At 39.0% G+C, this 20,855-nt stretch overlaps 1 protein-coding gene across 2 annotated transcripts in view; it reads left to right on the plus strand.

Moving 5' to 3' along the window:
- The first annotated feature begins 11,128 nt into the window (after nt 1-11,128).
- Nucleotides 11,129-20,855, plus strand: part of RGL1 (ral guanine nucleotide dissociation stimulator like 1) — a 230,430-nt gene continuing 220,703 nt past the window's right edge. The window contains exon 1 of one of the 2 annotated variants that reach the window (XM_074308566.1): nt 11,129-11,284. The gene's annotated coding sequence lies outside the window, so the exon portion shown is untranslated. The remainder of the gene's footprint in view (nt 11,285-20,855) is intronic. The other variant, XM_074308567.1, reaches the window with a different exon arrangement.

Genomic DNA, 20,855 nt, shown 5'->3' on the forward strand with positions numbered 1-20,855 from the left:
AAAAGGTAATCAACCATAGGTTTTTTTTTGTTTGTTTGTTTGTTTGTTTTTGTCTTCAACAATTTTATTTATTTTTTTAAATGAAAGTTTTTTATTTTCAAAACATATGAATGGATAATTTCAACATTCATCCTTGCAAAACTTTGTGTTCCAAATTTTTTCCCTCCCTTTTCCCCATCCCCTCCCCTAGAAGCAAGTAATTTAATATATGTTAAACATATGCAATTCTTGTATACATATTTCCACAAATATCATGCTGCACAATAAAAATCAGATCAAAAAGGAAAAAAATTGAGAAGGAAAACAAAATATAAGCAAACAACAACAACATAGTCCTCTCTCTGGTTGCAGATGGCAAGACCATTGGCACTGTCCTGAATCATCTCATTGTTTAAGAGAGCCCCGTCCATCAGAATTGATCATCATATAATCTTGCTTCAACAATAGTTTTTAAAAATTGTATAATATTTTGTTTTTCCCCCATAACATGTTAAAATAATTTTTGACATTTTAAAGGTTTTGAGTTCCACAATCTACCCCCTCTTCTTCTCCTCCTACTTGAGATAGTAAGCAAATTAAAATAGTTTATACATATGCAATCATATAAAACATTTCATATTAATAATTTTATCCAGGAAGACTAGAATTTAAAAAAGGATGAAAGAAAAAACATTCTCTGGAGGTGGATAGTATGATCATTAATCTTTTGGGATTGTCTTGGATCATTGTATTACTGACAATAGCTAAGACATTTACAATTCTTCATTACACAATATTGTTGTTGCTGTGTATAATGTTCTCCTGGTTCTGTTCACATCATTATATATTACTTCATGTAAATCGTCCCAGGTTTTTCTGAAGTTATCCTATTATTTCTTATAGCACAATAATATTCCATCACAATCATCTACCACAATTTATTTAGCCATTCCCAAATTGATGGCCAGCCTATTGATCTTTAATTCTTAGCCACCACAAAAACAGATTCTATAAAGATTTTTGTACAAATAGGTCCTTCTCTACCCCCACCTTTTTATGCCTGTGGGATATAGAACTAACCATTGTATTGCTGAATCAAAGGATTTGCACATTTTTATAGCCCTTTGAACAGTTTCAAATTGCTTTCCAGACCAGTTAAATCAGTGATAATCAATAAAGTTAAATGATTCAGCAAGGTCAAAAGATGGATGACTACAAAAGGGCACTAGACTTGGCAATCAAGAGAGTACTTTACTTTCAATTTAATGATGAAGCAGAAGCCATATTGCAGAGAATTTAGAATGGAGGAGAATAGAATTGTCAAAGTTCAGTCAAGAGAAGAGGACAGATCTATTTCAGTAGCTAATGGGGATGATCAGATCAAATGAGAGGGTTTTTAAGATTAAGGGAGACCTGAGTATATTTGTAGGTGGCAGGGAAGGGACCATTAGAAAGGGAAAGGGACAGGGAAAAATAGAAGATAGAGAATGTGTGTGTGTGTGTGTGTGTGTGTGTGTGTGTGTGTGTGTGTGTGTGTGTGTTATCTGTAATTGTGGTATTGGGCAGCTGAGTGACACAGTGCATAGGATACCTGAGCTCAGATCAACCTTAGGCACTTACTAGCTGTGTGACCCTGCCCAAGTCACTTAACTCCTCATTGTAAAATGAGCTGGAGAAAGAAATGGCAAACTGCTGAAATACTTTTATCAAGAAAGCCCCAAAGGGGTCACCAAGTGTTGAACACAAATGAAACAACTAAACAACAAATTGGGTGGATTACCCTTCCATTAGAATATAAACTTCTATGGACAGGGCAGTTACTTTTTAATTTGTATCCTCAATTCCCAGGACGGTATCTAGTTCAGACCAGGTACTTAGTAAATGCTCGTTGATTGACTGACATAATCATCCACACTGTTTAAAAACAACAGTAATCTTAATTCAAAAATTAGACAATTAGGACAAAGTCTAATTTCTCTTCACTCTACTGTATTTGTATCACCTATATAACATTTTTTCAAGTATAGGGCATTTCCCCCTTCCTCCATCCCAAATATGACTTGTACAAAACATGAGCATAAACCATAATCACTCTTTTAGCATCGTGGGCAGGGGAGCTCTTACTTAACAATGAAACCTCAGCAAACATATGGAACCCAGGAATTTTTCAGTAGACTTCATAAAAGAATCATCTGATCTTCTCAATAGGCTTTCTAATAGGGAGAAAAAGATGCAGAACAGGCTATGGAGGCAGGAGAACACAGGTTCTTCCCACTCCAGAGTCTGCCCCAGGATGCTTTTGGGCATGCTAGCATGAAATGCAAAAAGAAATGAGGCAACAATTAATTGCATTCATCACTATTTAATGGTGTGGGGGAGAAAGCAGAGTGAATCAAGTTGGTGAATCTTTGGAAAAAAGCTAGCTATTATGCTGCAGCATAAAACAATGTAATCACAGTAGTTGGTATGTATGGAGAGCTTAAGACTTTCAAAATGCTTAACTTACATTTTTTTCACTGGGTTCTGCCAACAAGGTAGGTAGCATGAGAAAAACGTCTCTAGCTCACTGTGTTTAGAATTTATGTAAAATGTAAAATATTTTGCAAATCTTAAAGCACTTAAGAAAAAAGGTTTACCTATTACTGTGAGGCTGGAGCAGGCATAGGAATTAGATGAGACCTGTATATGTAGGTGGGCAGAATAGTTGCAAGTCTGTAAGGAGATTTTTATGTGTATCTGTATTTCTGTGTTTTGTTGGTTGCATTTTCACTAAGAATAGTAATCAGGAGGGTTCTGGGCACATTTTCCTAAAAAAAATTGAGTTATGAAAAGATGTGCTGGGGACATTGGAGTTTCCATCCTAAAATTTTTTTTTTTTTTAAATCCCATTTCCCTTTCCATGTGCTCAATGTTCCTGACATTCAGAAGCTGTAAAACCTTGACAACAGGTGGTGCTGGTTGCCTAGTGGTCCACTCATAAAATGGATTTGGAGTTTACACCTGTTTTAAAATTAAAAAAAAATTTAAATCATCTAAAATAGGTGATCCTGTAAAAAAAAAATCAAAAAGGTTGTTGAGGGCATTAAGGCTAAATTTATACCTACTTGTGTATCCCAGACAGAAATAGGTTTTTGGAGTGCTGAGATGGCACCTGAGGTAGGCAATTTTTTTTTGAATACATTAAATGGTAATTTAATTATGTTGAAAGTACAAATAATAAGCCCTTCAAGAATAACTTCCAAAGGCAGAGCTCTGATTGGTTTTTATTGGAAAGATGTCGTCATACTAGGCAGAAAAATTAAGATGTCAGTGGAACCATTCTATAACTATTAACTGTGGAAAAGATGATTTCCTGAATATGTTAATTAACAAATTAATCATGCATTTCTTAAATGCTTACTGTTGGTAAGGCTGGAAATTATGAGGGAAAGGCAGACTTCCCTCAGGGAAGATAGCATGCTCATAGCTGTCCTCAAATAGTAATTACATTGTGGATTATAAAAGACCATGAGGATGGCCTCTTGAAACTAGTGATCATGGTTTGGCATGGGAGGGGGATTAGGTTGAATATGTCTGTGACTCAGTGTAGAACACTCATTGCTTGGGGAAGTAGAAAGGAGAGAGGAATCAATTAAATACATGTGGAGTGGGTCACTTGTGAGCTATGTGTCCCCAGGCAACTTATTTAACCCTTGTTAGACTCAGTTTTCTCATCTGTCAAATGGGAATAATAATTGCATATATCTCCCAGGGATGTTATGAGGATTGAATGAGATAATAATTATAAAGCACTTAGGCCAGTATCTGAACTTAATTTATGTAATTATTATTATTATATCTATTTATTAATCATATTATATATTATAAATATAATATTATTGTTGTTATACCATGGAATGAATGCAAGCGAGGAAAAGTGTAGTTGGACAAATATTCTCCCCACAAGGCAGCTTCTCTTGAGACAGCTAGGTAACTGGGCTTTGAGTCAGAGATCTGAATTCAATCTAGCATCAGATACTAACTAGATTGGTGACCCTGAGCAAGTAACTTGACTTGTCTGCATTAATTTCTTAATTGACAATTTTTTTAAAATCAGAAGTGCCTGTCCTTCCTGATAGTACTATAATTAATGAAATTTATATTGATATTTAAGTGGTACAGGCCATACAGGTTCACACATAGCTTTCAGGTTGTCTGAGTATAAAAACAGCCAGGACCTGGAAAATAGCATCTCTTCTCTCTACAGACCTGCAATACCACCAATGCTGGTAAGGTGCAATCTATGTTTAATTGAATCAATGGGACATTCTCAGTGAACATTCCTTCCCTGTCCTGAATATTCTTCCGCTAAATAAATTTTGTTATTTTTTTGGTTAACTGTTAGATGGACTATGTGTATTTTGTTCCAATCTCAAACCTAAAGGTCTCAACCTGAGCCAGCTCTAACCTCCTACTTGTCTGGAGTTAGTGGTCCAGAGTGAGAGAAAGGGGCAGCTTTGTCCAGGGCCTAAGAGCTTATTCCCTGTTGGATTCATGGGAAACAAAAGCTAAGGCTGGGCAGGGGCAGGTGGACCCTTTTCATCTGAGTAGAGTATTTGTATACCTTAGGTGCTGGGCGATTGCCCCATTTGCAGCACTTTGGGATCTGGGTTGACCGGACAGATTGTCCATTTGATAAATATCATGATCACAGTTTGGATGTTTCAGTAGATTTCACATAGGAAAGGAAAGCGCCCTGGGAGAAGCCAACAAATGTGACCAAGGAGAGCTTCTGTGTAAGGGGTTTCTCCATCTCCCCCCTGGAGGCACTTTGTACCTAAAATATGACTAACTTTATACACTCATTTATACACTCATACATTGTGGAAAGACAGAACAATAAGTTTGGTGAATAGGAAGCAGGAGATCTGGGTTCAAATTTCTCTTCTGGCTATGCCCTACTTAGCTTTTTAGTGCTGAGTGCCTGTGTACACATGCGTAAGAGAGACTTCCTCTCAAAAAAGTTTAATTTGGAGAGAGCCTGTATTCAGATTAATACAATCCTTCCCTCCCTCCCTTCCTCCCTCCCTCCCTCTTTCCTTCCTTCCTTCCTTCCTTCCTTCCTTCCTTCCTTCCTTCCTTCCTTCCTTCCTTCCTTCCTTCCTTCCTTCCTTCCTTTCTTCCTTTCCTTCCTTCCTTCCTTCCTTCCTTCCTTCCTTCCTTCCTTCCTTCCTTCCTTCCTTCCTTCCCTCCTTCCTTCCTTCCTTCCTTCCTTCCTTCCTTCCTTCCTTCCTTCCTTCCTTCCTTCCTTCCTTCCTTCCTTCCTTCCTTCCTTCCTTCCTTCCTTCCTTCCTTCCTTCCTTCCTTCCTTCCCTCCCTCCCTCCCTCCCTCCCTCCCTCCTTCCTTCCTTCCTTCCTTCCTTCCTTCCTTCCTTCCTTCCTTCCTTCCTTCCTTCCTTCCTTCCTTCCTTCCTTCCTTCCTTCCTTCCTTCCTTCCTTCCTTCCTTCCTTCCTTCCTTTCTTCTTTCCTTCCTTCCTTCCTTCCTAGACTAACCTACTCTGCTCTACAGAGGGCCAGGAGGTCTTGTGCTTGTGAACAAATAAGACATAATTCTGCTCCTCTAATTTGTCACTTATGTTATATGATAGTGATTAAATGGATGGTCCCTTTAACATCAGACAGATGTATCAGGTCAAGCAGGAGAAAGAGGAAGTACTGTTTAGATGTTCTGAAAGAGGATCCTCTTTTTGGAGGCAGAGTAAAGTGATTCAGTGTATTAACTGGTTATGATTTTGAAAGATAAACATATCCCTCTGCTTAAACCTAATTATTGGATTTTGCAGACCTCCCATGAATTGCTTGGGCTTTGGGGTTCTTTCCAAAGCCTAGGCAGATTACTGATATTTCAGGTTTAATAAAAATATATTTCATGAGGATTCTTTACTATAAAAGTAGAAATGGAAAGAAAGACCTTCACCTTAAAAAAGGAGAGTGATGCCTTGTTGAAAAAATAAATACTTGTGAATAACTTGTTGCCTTCCTAACAATTCACCCTCATGCTCCTCTGGACAATTAAGGCAGAAAGTTTTATCTACCTCATTGGGGTTTACAGAGCAATGCTTGGTGCAGTCACATGATTTACAATGCAGTCATTTTAAACTTTAAAACTTTTGCCAGGGAGGCTTTTATTGTAATTATAAAGTTCTAAGCAATAAATATATCTCTCTTTTAGAGGCTCCTCCATCTCTTTTAGAACTCTGAGGGACTGTTATTTTAGCCTCTATTCTGTTTAGATACTCCCCCTCCAGCTTTCCTCTTTCAAGATTTGTTAGGAGAATGTGGGGCCTGAATGGAGTTCAGGAAGTGAGTCCAGCTGTTTTCCTTGTGTTGGCACTCAGGGCTGAGCAGGAATTGCTGAGCAAAGAACAGCATTTCCCAGGGGAGGTTCACAAGGGTAGCACGAAAGCAGTCTGGCCTTTTCTCTTTATTATTATTATTATTATTGAAAACTGTTGCCAAATACTATCACTGAGGCAAAAAATACACAAAGTCTGAAGTCCAGTTGGAACAGCAGAGAAAAATTGCCCCTGGCAAGGCAGGAATGCTGAATGTTATTTTCCTTTCTTGCTCATTCTTGATTTTCCACATGGAGTTAAGAGAAACAGAGTCTTTCGGAGAAATTCTAGTCTGACTCAGATTTCTCCATAGAGGTTATTTGAAGTGGTATTGTGCAACTTTTCTGGGGATTTTGGTGTGGCTGAGGGTACAGAAAATAATTAGAATTCTTTTGCAGTGTGATTGCCCAGTTATTGATTGACAAGGCTCCATCCTGGGCCCTGTTCTCATTTCTCTCTTCTGTTTCTCTGGATTAAAAACATCATTTACTGTTGATTCAATTATAATGAATATGTAGATATTTCCCAACATGCACACACACACATGTATTTGTGTATATCCACCCATCTGTCGCCACCCCAAGTTTCTCTTCCTAGCTCTAGTCCTCCATTACCACTGCCTGTGGGACAGTTCAAACCGGATGGCCTATTAATCACCTCAAATTCATTAGGTCCAAAGCAGAACGAATTAATTTCCCCCACCCCCTTAAGCCTTCTTATTTTTGGTCTTCTTTATTACTGTGGAGGACTGCTATCCAGTAACTCATATTTGTAACATCTGTCATCCTTGACTTTTCATTGTATTAACAAAATGCATTTATGACGTGCCTATTGTATATTAAACACTGAGCTAATAATTCTAGTTGACATTTATCTAGTCCTCCCAATAATTCTTTTAAGGTTATGGGATCATAGATTAGAGCTAAAAGGGGCATTAGAGGTTTTCATAACCTCATTTTATAACCCTAGATGATACAGAAATTCCTTATAAATAGGGGTTTTTCATTGTTCCATTTTCAATACTTCGTTTCCGTGTTCTATCCACTGAGCTACTTAAGCTTCCTTTCTTGCAGCCACAGTGGATGTTTAATCAAAGCTGATTGCCCGAGGTCACATAATGGTATCAGGTAAGGGGAGAGGAATAAGCATTTACATAGCACTTCCTACGTGCTGGGCTCAGTGCAGAGTGTCTTACAAATACTATCTTATTATCACCACTCTCCAGGGCCATAAATAGAACCTTTTCCTTGGTCATAGAGCTGGTAAGTGTCACGAGCAGAGTTCAGATGCACATTCTCTTGCCTACAAGAAATAAAATGTGACAAGTAGCTAACATAATAAAATAAAGAGTATAAATAAAAGTGTGCAGGATTTAGGCTCAGATGGTCAACACAGTCAATAGGCTTTTTGTAGAGCTCCCAGGCTAATAGGGGACAAGACCCTAGCCCAGGGAGCTATAAATAGAAATGTTTCATAAATGCATTGGAAAGTTATAGGACAAGTTGCTCTGTGACATCTGATTGAGGGAAGATTCTTTCCCTCAAGTTGCTACAAGGTTAGCTGAGAAGATAAGATTTGTGATGTGTGATGTGGGAACAGGAGTTAACAAAGTAGTGCTGTAGCCTAGAGAGATGACCTCTAAGGTCCCTACCGAGTCCTAGACCCCACAATTATTCAGCCAGTTTGTTCTGATGAGCTCATGAGTTCTATAGGTGTCCAGGGGGGAGGGAACAAGCACTTTGGGTGGTGTCTCCCTATGTGGAGAAGCAGTGCCTTGGAGACAGGGACCAACGCATAGAGATGCTATGTCTGCTGCCAGGCTACTAACCACAGTTAGATGGAGATTTTTTTGACAAGCTGTTTAACTGGGCTTGAGGGCATCTTCTGAAAGGCCAGAACCAGCCTTAGTCTAGTGCCTTGATCCATTTTCTCTTCAGTTGAATTCAGTTGATCTTGGGTACTCTGTGGCTGGCATCTTCCACTGAGAGATAAATATGCAAGGAAAGAGACCTTGGGTCCTCCCAACCAAGGTTTGACCCTGTGGATGCAAGCATGGGTTCCTTGTATGCCTTGGCATTTATAGGTGAAGGGAGAGTGGGGTCCAAACAACCTAGGATCCAATGCCTTGAGCAAAAAGTGACCTTTGCTATCTAGCCCCAGATAACGGAGATGTAGACTTATCCAACGTTGGACATTAATTTGTTTGGGATACCAATGGGATAAGAAGGAACTGAGCTAAGAATAAGCCTACTCTTCCCAGGGTCCAACGTGGGATAGAGGAGAGTATGTCCTCTAGATACCGGGAGGAAATACCAGTTTTTGTTATTTCAAAGTAACTCTCTCTTTGTCCAAGCTCATTAATGTGAAGTGGTTAAATGGAAATCATGCTGGAGTCACTGGCTCCTGAGAGTAGGGATAACATGGTGGAGGGTTGAACTATCCTGCATTATGTATGCCTTGACCATAATGGTGGTGAGGAAGATGAAAAAGACTCAGATTTATATATATTAGATTCTATAGGAGTAAGTCTCAATGAGAGAATGAGCCCAGAGCATACTTGTGTTGGAGAAAAAATACTAATAGTGTGCTTCACATTTTTTGCACAAGTCTGCCAGAAATCATTACAGATATTTTACACTATCCTGTCTTGAAGTCATTTCTAGTCTAGAGTGAAACATGTCCAGACCTTTATGGTTTCCACATGTACTCGCACATATCTTTATCTTGAGACAATTTGAGGAAAGATTCATCTTGAACAAGGAAAAGATAGTTTGGGGTTACATTCCAGAACAATAATCGGTACTCAGTTCTTTTCTGGACCATTCCATTCAAGGACTAAAAATGGTTTTTTTCTCTGTTATCAGTGTCTTAACCTAGAATGTAAAAGAGAATACCACCCTTGGATGGGTAGTGTCAATCACTTTGAGGACAATGATCTTAATTCAATGGTACTTAAACTTGGTTGTTATTCTTAATTTCTTTCTCAAAGAAATCACTTCTGTTCTCACTCTTTCATCCATATTTCTGAGGCAAGTGCACCTGGAAAGGGCTTTTAGATTAAAGAAAATATCATCGATTAGTATTTTCAGTTTTACTGGAAAGTTTTTAATAAGCTCTCTAGTGGTTATGATAAGCCTTTGCTTTTACTACAACATTTGCTATCAAAGAAAACCTACTGTTTAATGTAGCCAAAAAAATACATGTCATGGTTTAAAGGATATCGTGTGGTCCTCATTGTAGGGATAGATATAAATAGTTAAGATCTAGAATATACCAACCCATATCTTCAAGGGAAAATGCAGTTTCCATCTTTGAGTGGAACAAGAGAAAGGTATTCCACTCTTGTATTCTTCTGTATCAACCTAAATCCCCAAGAGGTAGACCAGGCTAGAATTATGTCTATCTCCTATACCTCAGCTATTTGTAAATATTTGTAAAGTGCTTAGCACAGTGTCTGGCACAAGGTTGTGCTATAGAAAGGCCTATTTCCCGAATCCTTCCCCCTTAGGATCAGAATAGCATCTACCCTCCTTAATTACATTGAAAAATTAGAGTAACAGGTTACTTCTAGTCAACTTAGCTCCTCCCATCAACGCTTTAATAAACAAAGAGCAAGTTTAAATCCTGAGCAAACATGCTTATCCAAGCTAGCAGTACAACACAAGTTTGGGGGGTGGTTGTACAAATTAATTTAGACCATTGAATACAGAGGAGGAATACAGAAATACAGAGGCTCTTTGATTTGGGAATAAGGTTGCATTTCAATTTATCCATGGAGAGAATAATCTTACTGAAGAAGTCTGCTCGGCGCAGTCTCTGGGAGGATGCCCGAAATAAGGAGCATTTTGGAGTATTGGCCTCCATATTCCTGAGGCCTAGGACTCCCATTATAGCCATTCAGAGATTTGTACCTTGTCTCATACCATTTTTGGTACCTCCTTTTCTTTTCTTCCTCCTCCAAAGTCTTTTGCCTTCGTGTATACTGCACACAGTACAGGTAAGCAGTCTCTCAGTAATTAGGAGTCACATCTCCCTGTATCAAAGGCCTATCCTTTAGGATACAAGCCAACATGCCTTAGATAGAATATGTAAATCAAAATCATAGAATTCTGGAGTTGAAGAAGCCATGAAGCTTCTCCCAGACCTGAAAGGACTCCCCATTATAACATACCTGACAAGAGGTCATCCAGCTTATATATGAAGACCCCTCTCTAATAAGGTAGAACCCATTGCCTCCCAACATGACCTGTTCCTTTTTTGGACAGTACCAATTAATAGGACATTTTCCCCCAATAATCAAACCTAAATTTTATCTTCTCTTGGCAACTTCTACACTTTGACCAAAGTTCCTTTTCTTCTTCAGATACATGAATATAGCCATCATGTGCCGTCAAAAAGGAAGTCAAGACTGGCCTATAATTTGCAGATTCCTTCATCTTTTTTCTTTCTTTTTAAAGTAAAAATCAAGTCAACCTTTGCCTTTCTTTGGTCCTATGATGCCTTTCTCATTTTCCACTATTTCCCATATCATTGCTGATAGCTTAAGCAATCATTTCTATCAGGCTTTCAGTGCTGGAGGATGTAATTCACCTGGACCAGGTGATTCAAATTCAACCTGTATAACCAGGTGCTTTTTTATTATCTTCTTACTTATCTTGGGCATCAGTCCCTGTTAGCCATTGTTGCAACATTCTCAGGGCAAAGGGCCTTTTCTCAGCAGAGAAAACAATCAGAGAACAGCTGAGCAGCTTCTCTCGAGACACCTACCTGCCTCGCTGCTTGTGAAGCAGGAGCCTCCCTTTCTGGCTTCCTGCGGCCTGTCGGCCTCACAGAGAGCAGCCTCAGCACCCCTGCTATCCTTTGCCCCCTCCTGCCCACCATTGACTGGCTTGCCAATTCTCTCCTTTGGAGAAAATCCTGGGGATGACAGGTGGGTAGAATGCTGCTTCAGTGTTTGTCTTCTTGCTTGAACTGTGAGTGTCTGATGTAGAAATGAAGTGTATGAGGTTTCTATGAGGAACCATAGAAACTTCAGGAGTTTGCATCCCTTTCATTGTTTTATTTATCAGAAGTCAGTGAGCAAGTCTGTTAGGAATGGGATTTAGTCACTCACATGCATTATTGCACAAGTTCTCTCTGCATGCCTTACGTTCTTCTTATGGAAAATATTTTGCTGAGCTCCTTTGAAGACTCGACTTTAAGCACTCTGAGAACATGTTCTGTGTCTTATTTATCTTTGTAGCTTCTTCAGCTCCTGGCACAGAGCTTTGTATACAGTAATCAATTCGCAGAGGTAAATTGGATGAATAAGTGACTAAAAGGAGGTAGGGCGAGAATGCTTCTAGGAAAATTAGGGATCTAGGACTGGAGCTATGGGGGGCGGTGGGGAGGAGAGAAATATATTTGGCAGGCACAGATGCATGTGCGGGGAAAAAGCACTGGGCTGTGGTGATAGGACCTGGGGATTAGTCACAATTCACAGAGGAGACTCTGGAAGGCTACCTACACCTACAGATCTTAGGCCTTCTGAGACTTTGTTAAAAGGAAAAAGAAAACCAACCGATATAAAGCACATATTGAAGTGTAGCAGTGAAATGTCAGTGGTATTTGATGTTGAATAACACTCCCTCTTTTTTGATATCCCTTCTTCTGTTGATTTCTGTGATGCCATTTTCTTATGGTTCTTTTCTTAATTCTCTGCATTCTGCTATATCTTGTTTGTTTTATTATATTCTTTTTGCTAGGCACTTATTCCGCTCTGACCCTTTAAATGTGACTATTTCTTGGAGTTTTAACCCAGGCCCTTCCTCCTTTTCTTATCTCTTTGTTATGGTCTCATCCATTCCTATTACCTCTACTTAGATGAAAGAATGATAGATTTTTATGTTAGAAGGAAGCTCAGACGGTAGCTAGTCCAACCTCTCCATTTTACCTATGAGGAAACACCCCAGAAAAATAAGTAATTTAACTAGAAACAAACTCAGGCTCTCTTGACATATAATGCAGTGCATTTTCCCATTGTACATCTGTTTCTCTTAAATCTTTACAAATGACTTAAATCCCAGAGCTTCAGTACTGTATTTCTGTCTTTTGCTGGAAATCTCTACCTGGATATCATACTAACATTTTAATCAAACAATTAATCACATTTATGAAGTACCTACTATGTGGCAGACACGGTGCTAAGTGCTGGGGACTCAAGAGATAAAAGATGCCCCTAAGGAGCTCACAATCACATTATTTTAAATTTTACATGGCTAGAATAGAAAATTATTTTGCCTTTCCCTCTAATGCCTGTTTCTATGAATGGTACCACCACTCTCCCGTTTACCCAAATTACCTTTGGCTGTTTTGTTCACCCAACAAATTCTTTAATTTTATCTCTGTAAGATTTCTCATGCCAGTATGCTTTTAAAATAAAACCTAAAGTATAGAACTACTAATTAAGATTTTGAAGGTATTATTCAGTACTTACAGAGGGGAAAAAAGGCAGAGATTAACCCTGTCCACTAAAATATACTTTTATTTCTAATTTTAAATATTAAAAATGTATTCTAATCTCTACTTTTATCCATAGATCTCACTTTGAATATTCTTTTGTAATTCATTTATTTTCTTTTGATATAGAATTCAAAAGTATTTCCTGAGGTATTGTCATGGCTCTAACTTTAGGTTAGGCTAATATCAAAAGCCACTGCAGGTGACTCTTCTTACTTTTAATGAGATCTGTCATTTAAAGTGTATCAATCCATAACTGCTTCCAAATGATGAAAAAAATGGAATCTATTCATTATTCTTTCCTCTCTTCTTTCTTCTTGCTTTTGTCCTGTTGTGGTAAAAATAAAGAGTGTAGTCATACAGGTCTCGTTCTTTGATAGCTCCATGAACTTTCATGGCTGTCTTTTCTAGTCTTTAAAAAGGCTTTTTAGCTGCTTTACCTTTTTTCTCTTTTTGACAAGAGTTTATTCTTGCTTCTTCCCATTTGTTACAGATACATAGAATTGCTCTTCTTGAAAGCTGAAGTTACCCCTGAGTGCTTTTCCCCAGCTGCTTTAATCACAGAGAACATTAGAAAGTTCTTAAGAACTGATTATTATTATTATTATTATAGCTTTTTATTTACCAGATATATGCATGGATAATTTCTCAGCATTGATAATTGCAAAACCTTTTGTTCCAACTTTTCCCCTCCTTCCCCTCCCCCCCCAGATGGCAGGTTGACCAATGCATGTTAAGTATGTTAGAGTATAAATTAAATACAATATATGTATACATGAACAAACAGTTGTTTTGCTGAACAAAAAGAATCGGACTTTGAAATAATGTACAATTAGCTTGTGAAGGAAATAAAAAATGCAGGCGGCAAAAATAGAGGGATTGGGAATTCTATGTAGTGGTTCACACTCATTTCCCAGAGTTCTTTTGCTGGGTGTGGCTGGTTCAGTTCATTACTGCTCCATTGGAACTGATTTGGTTCATCTCATTGTTGGAGAGGGCCTCGTCCATCAGAATTGATCATCATATAGTATTGTTGTTGAAGTGTATAACGATCTCCTGGTCCTGCTCATTTCACTCAGCATCAGTCCATGTAAGTTTAAGAACTGATTTCTAAGAGAGCTTAGAAATAGAGTTAAGGTTAGAAATGGAATTGGAGGAAAAAAACCACAATATAAAAAAGCATTTAAATATCACTTGGGAAATTTTAGATGTTTAAAATTAAATGTCTTCATGTATAGAATGACTTATGAGGCTTACTTGTATTGTAGTAAAATGGGAAAAATGTACAAATTGATTTATTAAATGTATAACAAAGGAAGAAAAGACGATGGTGTTTAATTTTTACATTCTGGTAAGTTATTCCCTCCAGTTCACCATAGAAGATTTTGCCTGGTCCACTTTAACCCAAAGAGCAGAGATACAGGCTGTTGAGCAGTAACTTTGCCGGTGCATGACTGATTCTACAACTGCAGCTGGTTCTACACATTCTACAGTAGTAGTAGTTTTTTTTCCTGATTCTAGCTTTATACATTTTATTATTATTTAAGGCTTTGAGTTTTATGTGATTAAAATTGTCTATTTTTGTCATTTATGATATCATATCTCTTGTTTGGTTGTCATTCAGCCACAGTAATGAAAAGTATATTTTTCCATTTTCCTCTCATTTCAAAAAAATGATGTCATATTTTATATTTAGGTAACCTGTGTCCTTTTCCCATGTTGGCTTAAGCTTTGTGAGCACAAGACCAACTCTCTAGCTCCTAGTTATTGGCTCTTGATTCTCCACTTCCTGTCTACATTTGCAGCTGCTCATTCTGTTTTACTGCGATTCAAGTTGTTTCATAACTGCTCCTGTGGCTTTAGTGAACTTGCCCCAGTAATACAGACTTGACCCCGTCTCATTTGAGACCTCAGGATGTTATAATGGTATTTAGCCATTTAAAGTATTCTAGTGTGGTAGTAATCCTGCTAAGGGATGATATTTGATCTGAATATCTTCTCTATTAGTTTTAAATTTAATAAATGACTATAGCAGGAATAGTGGGAAAGCTAGGGAGAAAGCTCTCATCATATACCTGAATTTTATTGATTTTAAAACTGAATTTCATTGATGCCTTTTATTTATACATAAATTATTTCTGGATAGGTTTTTCCCTACCACCCTAGAATGGAGCAGTCCCTTTAACAAAGAAGAAAATTAACTGACAATTTTACACAACATTGGCAACATTCTGGCTTAGTAATCCTTCACCCCAAAAGTATGTTTATTTTCTGAGCCTAAGACTGGTCATTAAAATTAATCAGAGTGTAACTTCCTTTTGTTGTTCTTTTCATTATATTATGGTAGATAGATATATGTTGTTCTGATGCTATTTACTTTATTTTATATCAGTTCACACAAGTTTCCATGTATCTCTGAATTCCTCATCTTTTATTCTTCATTTCATTATATTTATGTCACAATTTGTGAACCACTCTCTAGTTAGTGGACTTATAATTTGTTTTTAGCTCTTTCCTACTATAAAAGTATCACTGAATATTATTGAATGTATATATGGATATATCTATAATATACATACATATTTACATAGTACATTAATGATATAAACAGTTTAGTCACTTAAATAATTTCAAATTTATTTTCTAGATTAGTCAGGTCAATCAAAAACTATCAACAGTTATTACTAACCTTTTCTTTCCATAGTCCTTTCAATAATATGTCTATTTTGGGCTACAAATTTTCTAGGTAGAAAATAAAATCTCAAAATAGTTTTAATTTGTATTTCTTCTATTATTGAAGATTTGCAAAAAAAAATCTTTAAAATAGTCATTTAAAATTTAAGTTATTCTTTTGAAAATTGTTCCCTTGACAACTTATCTATTGGGGAATGGCCCTTGTTCTTATATATTTCTGACCAATTCTCTATATATCTTATAAAATTTTCATCATTGATATTTGATGCAAAGATTATTTCTTCTACCATTTTTCTGATTCTAGCTATTCTTCCCCCCACCCCCCCAAAAAAAGACTTTGGATTTTATGCAATTGAAAATTTTGATTTGTCTTTTCTGATCTCTGGTTTCTTATTTGGTTTGGTCCCTCAGATAGTTGTAGTTTTTCGATGTCACATTTCATATTTAGGTTGCAATCATATGGAACTTCCACAGCCAGCTTGATGATACTGGGCTGAAAGGCAGAACAGTCGAGATTCTGCTTGTAGTGATGTTTGTACAGCATTATATCAAATCTTTTTTAGCGGGGGGAATAAGGAGGGGAAACTGGGTCTCTTTCTTGCCTAGGATGGAAGTGCAGTGGCCATTCGCGGCACTGGCACTATTGATTGGTGTAAGAGCTTTGACCTATCATTCTCCACCTGGGCTAGTTCACTGGTCCTTAGGCAGGCTGGTATCCTTTTCTCATGGTGCTGGACCCGATAGGGCTGCCTGGTCAGCTTAACTCTACTCCAGCTCAGAATTTCCCCAGTTTGTCATCCACCAGCCCCAGCCTCCCTAGGAGCAGGGATTTGAGGTGTGCACCATTACAGCTGACTGTTTTAATCCTCCCTAAAGACAGTAGTAGTCATGCTCTCTACAAGTATCTAGGAGGAATAGCTGGAAGAGATTACACAACAATGTTGGTGAGGAAGACTGGCAGAAAACATTTAGAGGGTAGTGTGAGTGCAGGAAAGACTAAAAAGTGCAGTGAATAAAAGAGCTACCTTTAAAGTTCGCTGATACCTAAGAGTCTCAGTTACTCAGGGATTCAGCAGGGAAGACTAATAAAGAAACTAATAACCATGTCATTTTGATGAAAGAAATCTCATAGTTAGAATATCCAAGGCACACACATGGCAATATCTCTGTATGCAAACACAGCAGGTAGTAGGTGTAGCGAGCTGTCGTCTCCAGAAGCTGCTGATCGCTCTCTGGAAGGAGATCTTCTGTGTCTACTCAAATCTCTCAGACAGATTCTTCTTCCTGTAGAGAACCGTTGTCTCCAGGCAGTTGCTGTTAACTCTTGTCCAGAGAAGTGACTTCCCTTCCTGCAGAAAGCCACGTCAAGCCTGATGTAATGCAGAGACTTCTCCTGGTTGATAAATCACACATTGTCTACCTGTGTTAGTGACTGGGATATTAGCTACACGTTCTCCAGTTTCCCACATCAGTGTATGGATGGACACTGTTTTGTAAGCACTCTCAGAAGGTGAAATGGTCAAGCCAACTGTGCCTGGAGGCAAAGGATCCATAGGCTCAACAGGAACAGATTTCACTTCTCCAGGGAGTATCTCGGTAGTCTCTACTGCACACAACTCTATTTTTCCTAATTTCAATCCCTTTCTTCCATCTGATTGCCTTTTGGCTGATTGATCATGTCTTAAAATTCTCTGGATGTAACCTCGGCTGCCATCATGCCCCACTTGGGGGGCTGAAGCTGGACCCCGCCTCTCATTTCCCTGGGTCAATCTACATTTGGAGGCCCAGTGGAAACCCTTGTGACATTTTGGACATGGGGTTTTAGGTCTTCTTTCACCCTGTCTTCTCACTGTATCTCCATACCTACACTGAGCTCTTAGATGCCCAATTTTTCCACATTGAAAACATCGCCGAGTTTCTCTAGAAGGCCCTTGCCAAGAGGGACCCTGTCTTTCCACGTTCATCATTGTCCGGGTGTAAAAAGCATTTGTTCCCACTGTGGAACATCGTCTTATGATCTCCTCTAAAGGAGCATCTTTGTCTAATCCCCATATAATTCTTTGGCATATCTCATTGGCATTTTCCTTAGCCAGATGTCTGGTCATTAGTTCTGTAGCTGCATTTTCTCCAATAGTTCTTTTGACAGCAGTTTGCAAACGTCCCACAAAATCCGCAAAAGGTTCATTGGGACCTTGCTGTATTTTAGTGAAAGCCTCTCCGCGATCTTTCTGTCCAGGGATGACACCCCAAGCTTTTATTACAGCCTTAGCAATTTGTTCATATATTGTCATGGTATAATTAATCTGTTCCGAATTCTCTCCATACCGACCTTCACCAGCCAAGTGCTCAAAAGTGAATTGTGTGTTAACTCCTATTTCCAAGTTGCATCTGACTTGGATTTTACATAATTCATGAAACTCCACAAGCCATAATAAATTTTCTCCAGGTTCCAGACATGTCCTTGCTATGGATTTCCAATCATTCGGGGTTAGGACTTCATAAGACAAACCATCTAGCAACATTTTAACATAAGCTGATGTAGCCCCATAAAGGGTACAACCTTTTTTCAAATCTTTAATTTTATTCAAATCTAAAGGTGCATATCTTCTCCTTTTATGGCCTACAGAATCAATCTCTTCAATCACAGGATATGCATGTATAAAATCACTTATATCCTGTCCTTCTCTCTTAGCTTTAACCAATGCTTTTTCTAATCTTGTCATAGGCTTAGGCTGCTTCACAGGTGATTCTGTTTGTTCTGTTTGTGATCCTTCTTTGGGAGGAGGTTTCTTTTCTGTATAATCTTTTCCTCTATGAGCAGGTTTCTTGGGAGGCTTCTGGAGCCTCCAGCCAGCCTCTTCTTCTTCCTGAATCCTGGCTCTGAATCTCCTCCAGCTCTTGTCCTTCCCCAGTCCAGACTGCTTGTCCAGGCCTCTTTTATCCTCCCAGAGAAGGATCACAACTGAGAGACGATCAGAACTTTACAAGTAGGATCATTGGAGACTGAGGCCAGCAAAAAGTACCTTTAACTAGGTGCAGAACCTCCCTCCCTTTCCCACCATGCCCACAGAGCATTGAATAATGCCCCCTGGCAAAGCCCACCCTGATTTCTTCACGTCATTCTCTTTCTTTTTGATTTATCTTTAATGATAAAGAAAGATCCATGATTTACTAGCACTAGTGCTTTCATGAGTAAAGAGGTATAGAAGTTCTGGGATGGTACTAGAGAAAGAAAGGCAAATAGAAAAGATCCCAGAATCTCAACTAATGATGGTCTGGTTGTGCTTGAGTCTTCTCACCCAGAGTTCTCCAGACCACGATCTCCAGGGTCCCTTGAAAGCAGCAGGTTGCTGAAGGATGCTTCCACCCTCTTCCTCAGGAATCAGGTTTGGGAACATCCTAGGATGGGGGAATGCAAATAGCTCCTTCTCCAGAGGGGAGAACTTGGAGGCAGGCAGCCCACTGAGCTTTTTGTGATGCCCAGTGCAACCGATCATACTCTGCAGATGTTTGATTGTTTGCCTTCAGTTTTATAATTGGTGTATTTTTTTTTTTACTATGTTTTCATGGTTTATAAGAGACACAGTCCAATCCTTTTATTTAATTTTTCTACTGTTTTGTTTGATTATTTATTGTTTACAGTATTATCTCGAACAACAATGGCATTTCCTTCCTACTAATCTGGCCTGTTTCCATTTTGCCTGTTTGTTTTAAGTTGGATGATAACTTTTTTTTTTTTTTTCTCCTGGCAGAAAGCCCCACCCGGCTTTCCTTTGTTTATTTTCATACATGTATGCGTGTCAGCCTCATTCATCACACTGTCTGTTAAGAATAGCCTTTGTTTGATAGCTGGTGTGCCTTCTGCTCATGGGTTATTAATGTGACTGTATTAAGTATTTTGTGTTTTCATAGTACATCACAACTGCTTTATTTCTTTAGTTTGCACTAACTTTGGGAAGCAAAAAAAAAAAATTGCTCTCTATATTTTATAGATCAAGAACCTGAGGCACTGACTTAGAAAAATGACTTATCCAACATTACCCAGTACAAATAATTTTCAAAAATCTTTTGGCATTCAAAAGGAGTGTTTGGGCCTTATGGCTACTCTCTTCCTTTCTCTTTAGCTATCTTTGTATCTTTCCACAACTATAGTTCAATAAACAAAATAGAAAACACATTGTTTCTTCCTCAGAGATGTCCATAAAATGCTAGCATTTATTGAGCTTTACAGCTTGCATAATAATAATGACTTTTTCTTTTTTTTTTTCTCTTTCTTTCTCTCTTTCTTCCTTCCTCTTTCTTCCCCTCCTTGCTTCCTCCCTTCCTCCCAACTTTCTCCCTTCCTCCTCTTCTCTCCCCTCCCCTCTCCTCCTCTTTCTTTATTCTCTTTCCACCTTTCTCTCTCCCTCCCTGCCTTCCTTCCTCCCTTCTTTCTTTTCACTCCCTCTCCCTCTTCCTTTCTCTCCCTTCCTCCCTCCCTCCTTCCCCCTTTCCCTTCTCCTTTTCCTTCTCTCTCTCTCTGCAAATCTCTCTCTCTCGTGTCTCTCTCTCTCTCTCTCTCTCTCTCTCTCTCTCTCTCTCTCTCTCTCTCTCTCTCTCTCTCGTGTCTGTCTGTCTGTCTGTCTCTCTCTCTCATGTCTGTCTCTCTCTCTCGTGTCTGTCTCTCTCTCTCGTGTCTGTCTCTCTCTCTCGTGTCTGTCTGTCTGTCTGTCTCTCTCTCGTGTCTGTCTGTCTCTCTCTCGTGTCTGTCTCTCTCTCTCTCGTGTCTGTCTCTCTCTCTCGTGTCTGTCTGTCTCTCTCTCTCTCTCTCGTGTCTGTCTGTCTCTCTCTCTCTCGTGTCTGTCTGTCTGTCTGTCTCTCTCTCGTGTCTGTCTCTCTCTCTCGTGTCTGTCTCTCTCTCTCTCTTGTGTCTGTCTGTCTGTCTCTCTCTCTCTCTCGTGTCTGTCTGTCTGTCTGTCTCTCTCGTGTCTGTCTCTCTCTCTCTCTCTTGTGTCTGTCTGTCTGTCTGTCTCTCTCTCTCGTGTCAGTCTGTCTCTCTCTCTCTTGTGTCTGTCTGTCTGTCTGTCTCTCTCTCTCTCGTGTCTCTGTCTCTGTCTCTCTCTCTCTCGTGTCTGTCTGTCTGTCTGTCTCTCTCTCGTGTCTCTGTCTCTCTCTCTCTCGTGTCTCTCTCTCTCTCTGTCTGTCTGTCTGTCTGTCTCTCTCTCGTGTCTGTCTCTCTCTCGTGTCTGTCTCTCTCTCTCGTGTCTGTCTCTCTCGTGTCTGTCTCTCTCTCTCGTGTCTGTCTCTCTCTCTCGTGTCTGTCTCTCTGT

The sequence above is a fragment of the Sminthopsis crassicaudata genome, chromosome 4, assembly GCF_048593235.1.
Source record: "Sminthopsis crassicaudata isolate SCR6 chromosome 4, ASM4859323v1, whole genome shotgun sequence".
Taxonomy (NCBI): domain Eukaryota; kingdom Metazoa; phylum Chordata; class Mammalia; order Dasyuromorphia; family Dasyuridae; genus Sminthopsis; species Sminthopsis crassicaudata.